Source organism: Pelophylax lessonae (genome assembly GCF_965119305.1).
Source record: "Pelophylax lessonae genome assembly, chromosome: 12".
In the NCBI taxonomy this organism is placed as follows: Eukaryota; Metazoa; Chordata; class Amphibia; order Anura; family Ranidae; genus Pelophylax; species Pelophylax lessonae.
The window spans coordinates 58,824,043-58,830,471 of NC_138779.1; positions in this window are offsets into that span (position 1 = coordinate 58,824,043).

Sequence of the window (6,429 nt, forward strand, 5' to 3'; positions counted from 1 at the left end):
GGGAGGTTCCCTTGTCGAACCTGTGTTGTAATATGCAGTTGTTGAGTTTGGCTTCTGCTCCTGAAAAGCCAGATAACTCCCTGTTAGGCATATGTTAATGTTTTTGTTGTATAATGCCAACCTATGCACTAGGGTACATACTGTTGACCTCTTTGGGGACCAAAGTTTCTCAAGTGGGGGGGAGTGTGTAGCGGGGTTAAATATGCCTAAAGATACTGTTGATATGCGAGAAGGAATTAGGCTCCCTCTAGTGGTAGCTGCATGGAATTTCCCGGGGCTGTGACTTCCTTTTTGGCAAGATGAAGAGACTACATCTCCCAGTGTGCATTGTAAGATCCAGGGTGCACGGCTGCACCGCACAGCTTTATGGGGGAAGTTATTTAAAGGAAGGGAGGAGCCAAGCTCGGCCCTTCTGCGCTGGACTCAGAGGAACCAAGAAGCTAGAGCTGAGGACTGATGCTGGATATTAGGCCAAAGCCTGGAGTGACGACGTTGAACCGTTCCATCTCAAGCACGAGACAATCACCCGGAGGTCCCATCGCTGTTTGTAGAGACTGGAGTTATCCACCAAGGAAAGACCTCGCACGGTGGGTACAGCTACCTGAGACCAAGACTACAGTGAAGCGCCCGAAGGGGAAACACCTGTTGGTGAGAGGGCACCTGCCCGACAACTAACTTTATCTGTCAAAGACTTTATCTTCAGAAGAAGTAGCTCTACCTACAGATAGCGGTAGCGTAACAGAAGGTGATAAACCCCGGGGTAGATTAGCATACTCTCTCAGGAGACTCATAGACAAACAACAATAGCTGTAAAGGAGTCGCCAGAGGCCTATCTCTCTCGCAGAAGTTATTGCTCAGTTACACAGACACCCTGCTGTGACAACCAACAGCTCACCGCTCTTTTCTCTCTCTTGATCTTCATTCCTAATGCGGATTACAAATATATCTGCGCAGTTGTTTTGCTAGCGAAGATTAAAGAAGAAGAAAGAAGAGAACTTTGGGGGAGGGACTCAGATAGGCCTACTTATCTGGTACTGTGTCTAGCCTTAATGAAGGAGTGTGGGGGTATTTCTTTTATCTTTTTAAAGCTGATTTAACCCATTTTAAGGAACTGTGTTTCAATGTATCTTCCTTGTTCAATTTGAAGCATAGTAAATTAAGTTTTGGTTAATTACAATCCTGTGTGTTGTTCCATTGTGTCACCCAGAAGGGCTATCATTGGAAAAGGTAACAAATCACTGTCGCATATTGAAGTATTGTATTCCAATCTGTGTATCCATTTGATAGTCCAGTCCTATTCTGGGTCAGTTGTGCCTGAGGAGGGATCGAGCCAATTCTGTGGGTTGTTAGGCAGGGTGTAGACCCAATAACATAATCAGCAGCTCCTGCGGGGGTGGTGCTACACAAGCATTAAAATTTTTGTTGGCCAACACCAGAACGGCCGATTGTTCGCCAGTCAGTACAGAATTCGGCCGACAGACAGCAGATTTGCAAGACTGGGCATGCTCAGAAAAGAAGACCAGGAAAGTTAACCATCACATGACATCACTTCTGCAGTCGGCTGTTGTTGGCCGACAAAATTCGTGTGCAGTCTTTTGCAGTTTTCAACAGACAAGACAGCCCTGGACAAAAGACGGCCGATTGTTCGGCCGACGATCGGTACGTGTGTACGGGGCTTAAATCTACACGCCTAACTCACGTTAGGAATGGGATCAGATTAAGAATGATTTCTCTGCGGTTGCTAGGATTCCCAATGTCATGGGTGTCATAGACTAACCCTGTGCCTTTTTTTTTGCCCTCTCTGATGAAGAACACATCTACTGTAACAGAAAGGGGCGCCACTCCCTATAAATACAGATGGCAAAGCAAATGTATATATTATATATTTTTTTTTGCAAAGCAAATATTTTAATCAGAAATGTGGTTTCCCAGGTTCCGTCCATGATGCCCACATATTAAGGCAATCGCAACTCTACCACCATTTTGAAACTAGCAGAATAACCAGAGGCTGGATTCTTATTAATACACTTTTTATTAGTAAATAAGTCTCAATACATGCCACATACATCATATATGGAAATCTACATTCATATGTTACACTCCTGTGTTCCCTCCTCACACCACCTTGCACACCAAATATACATAGCACAGCCTTGGCTGCTAAAGAAATGCCTAGACCAGATCCTCAACCTGGTATAACCATTTCCAACTAAAGACACTTTACATATAGTCTAAGGCAATGAAAAACAAGATGTAGGGAAGAAAGTTTCCTGGTATTACCCACTCATCATGATATACTATTTCTGTTATACAAATGGCATTTTCAAACTTTTGTAGGAGATTCAGGCCATCCTGGCTGCTAACAGATGCTCAACATTCACAGATTCTCACTACAATGCAGCTTTTACTAAGGATAGGGGCACCACCCAGAACATAATACATGTGCCCAGATTGCTGCTGTCTGAAGGCATATTCTTCAATAAATGCAGCTTTTACTAAGACAAGACGTGTCACTGAGCGACCCTTTGGGGTTCCTCAAAGTAGGTTCTGCGGTATCTCACTATCTGGTGGTGACGGGTTTTTGGCCTGCCTTGACCTATATAACTTACCCCATTGTGCAGGATTGCTCCTGGTTATTGAGGTTCCAGACACTGATAAGGACCCTATTCCACCAATCTCTGAATCCTGTGACGATGAGCGTGGCCATCAAGTCAGACAGAGCTATTTTTCAAGGTATGCATCAACTCTTAGAGCCGGTTCACACTAATCCGACTCAAAGTTGCCCCGACTTTGGGCGACTTTGAAGTCACCCGTGCAGCGCGACTTCATTGCGGCTTGCATACAATTTCTCATAATAGAAGTCAATGCAAGTCGCTCCGACTTTGCCAAAAAATAGCCCAGGAACCTTTTTCTAAGCCGGAGCGACTTGAGTCGCTCTGATTAGAACGGTTCCATTGCACAGCATTGAGAGCTACTTGTCAGGCGACCAAGTCGCCTGACAAGTCGGATTAGTGTGAACTGGCTCTTACTCTGTAAATCTTACGAGGTAGTTTACTCTTCTAGTTTTTGGAAAAAGCTGTGCTTGTTACAAAGAAACATTTTCATTTCAGTAGGCTTCCCTATGTGCAAGAAACAGAAAAGAAGTCCCTTTTTCCAAATACGCGCCACGTCAAACCACATGGTGCTGCAGCACCATGCATTTTGGCACACCCATTTGTAGAAGTGTTGGGGTGCCATTAACAATTTATGCCACCACTGCGTGTCTGCTAAATGGCAGTGCGTTCCCCTGTGTGCCAGTAAAGCACACGATTTTGTGCATGTTCCTGACAAGCAAAGGTCTAAACTTAGACCTATAAATTATGTGCAGCTATGAAACAAACCTATGCAGATTTATTATATGTACAGCATTATTATACAGGATTTTTTGGCAGTGCTTTACAGAACTAAGGAAGAGGGTACAGTTACAATACAATTCAGTGCAAGAGGATTAAGAGAGCCCCGCTCTATTCCTAAAGACCCTATTTTATTCCTCCTACATCAGTGGTTTCCAAACTGTGGGGGCTGTATGTGGCCCTTTGCTTGCCTTTATCCAACCCTTGGGGCACTTTTCCTCCTACTGAACCATTATTAGGGCACTATTCCTCCCACTGACACCAAGGATGGGGCACTACTCCTTCCACTGACACCAACGAGGGGGCACTATTCCACCCACTGGCATCAATGATGGGGCAATATTTCACCCAATAATGGGGCACTATTCCTCCCACTGGCACCAACGATGGGGCACTACTCCACCCACTGACACCAACTCTGGGGGACTTTTCCACCCACAGACAGCAATGATGGGGCACTATTCCCCCCCACTGATACCAACGATGGGGCACTATTCCACCAACTGATACCAATGATGGGGCACCATTCCTCCCCCTAATGTCAAATGTGCATTATTTACTCCCATTGATGCCAGGGCAATTTCTACTCCTAATGGCCACAATCTGACCCCCTAAAGTCTGAAGGACTGTAAACTGGTCCTTTGTAAAGTTTGGAGACCCCTGTCCTACATCATAATGACAAAAACATCTAAAAATCCAGTCCTTATTCACTTAGTAAATGCAGTCTGATACAGCATCCAGCTATTTGGAAATCCTTCTCACCAACCACCATACGGCATTGGTTCCATCAAATTTTTGATTTTGAACAAATGGAAAATATAACCAGCTTTCTCAAAGATACAACCAAAAAATCTAACAATTATATGGTCCCACTAGAAGGACTTCTCCCATTATGAGGAATACAATCATATCCTGACAGACTCCTACCCCTCCTCTTTCCCCATCCCATGCCCTCTCCCTTTTTTTTTCTTTTCTTCCTAATGTACAGTATGTTATTTCATCCATTGTGTTAGCTCATATGTTATGCTTGACATAATACTATGTCGTTTCATCTCATTGCCAATACTGTAAACATATATTTTTTCTGTTATACATTTATTAATATGTTACTGTTCTTGTTGAACATGCTTTTATATGTTTTCCTTCTATTGTAAATCTTTAAATATAAGAATGCATAAAAGAGGACCCCCGCTCACAATCTAAAACAAGCATATAATCTAAAGCTAGGTTCACATTTGCATGTTCCACAAATGCACAAAAAACACTTATGTCCAACACCTTTGTGCATGCTGCATGACTTCTGGACATCATTTCTCTGATAGAATAATCTCTATGATCATTAGCACCATCTAGTGTCCAAAATGCGCTATACTTTTTCATCAATGAGAACATATACTGCATTTCCGCCACTAGATGGGGATAACGTTCAAAGGGATTTCTCTTTTAGAAACATTTCAACCAGAATCCATGCAGCATTCACAAATACAAAATTTGACATTTGTCCAATGACAGGCAAGGAAACCCCTCTTTAGACATAGTTCATCTTTTTATTTAGCTGTTTGCCTGGTGCTCAGCATTAAAGTGTTTGTATAGCCTTTTTTTTTCTTCTTAGGCTCCATTCACACTTGTGCAACTTGTCATGTAACTTTGGACATTAAAGTTGCATGACAAGTCATTTCCCATGTTTTCCAATGATAGCCATTCATATATTTGTGATCCGGCTCCATTCACACTTGTACGACTCCAAAGTTGCACCGACTTTGGAGTGCAACTTTGACTCAACTTTGGATGGGTGCAACCTGATTACGACTTTGGCTTTGATCAGTGATAATGAATAACTGTTGCATCCAAGTTGCATTGTATTACATTCAGGTATGACTTTCATGCAACTTTTGAGGGGTTAACGCTGAAGTCTATGGCCCTCAAGTTGAATATCGGACCAAAGTAGTGTATAAACTGCTTTGAAGCTACTGCAATTTTAAGTCGCGTATATATGAACGGTTATCATTGGAAAACACGGGGAACGACTCGTCATGTAACTTTGATGTCCAAAGTTGCATGACAAGTTGCACAAGTGTGAATGGAGCCCTAAAGTTGCAGTGACTTCAAAGTAGTTCATGCACTACTTTGGTCCGACTTTCATGCAACTTGAGGGCCATAGACTTCAATGTTAACCCTCAAAATTGAAAATTGATGTTTGTTTTGAATAGAAAATGTACCAACATCCCGATTGAATCTTGAATCTCTCTGCTTCACAGAGAGTGATACTTTCCATGCCATGCCAATTGGCTACAGCACTATAGGCATTTTTGGCAGCAAATATTTACCATCATCATGTTTATACAGGTATTTTTTATTATTTGAGGAAACTCTTTCTTCCCTGTTCCTTCCAATTCGAACAATCCTATCCAGTTACTACTTACTGCTCAATGCATGCCTATATCCCCTCCACATCCGTTGGTGAGGCGTTCACTGGGTGGTGGCTGTTTGCTTGTGTGGGGTGTAGGAGGCACGTAACACTGGTGTGCATGCGCTTGACAAGACTCCCCTGTGTATTAATTTATGTGCAGTATGTCTTATGTATATTTCTATCATACAGGAATCTCAAGGCTAAACAATAAACATACCTTACATCAAAACCCCTGAAGAAGCGGATTCTAATGTCCGTGAAACATGTTGGGTAGATACCAGGTGCTCATTTGATCACCGGTTTTTGTTGTATACTTGACTGCCTACCATTGCCTGTATGTTCAAACTTGATGTATTGATATATTTTCTGCATTCTCACTTTATGTCTTAAATGTATGTTTTTTGTGATTTTAATCATGTATAAATAAAATTTATATTTTTTACAAACTAGTTGTTTACCCTCTAGAGTGACGGTACCGCTAAAAAATCCCACTAGCCCTCTCCTCCCCCCTTTTTTCTTTTTTCCCCCTCATATCTTTCCTTTGTTCTTCCATTTCTTTTTTCCTCCCCTCCCCCTTCCCTTCTTCTTCATGTTCTTGTGCTTTCAGGTTTCTCCCTTTGCCCTTTT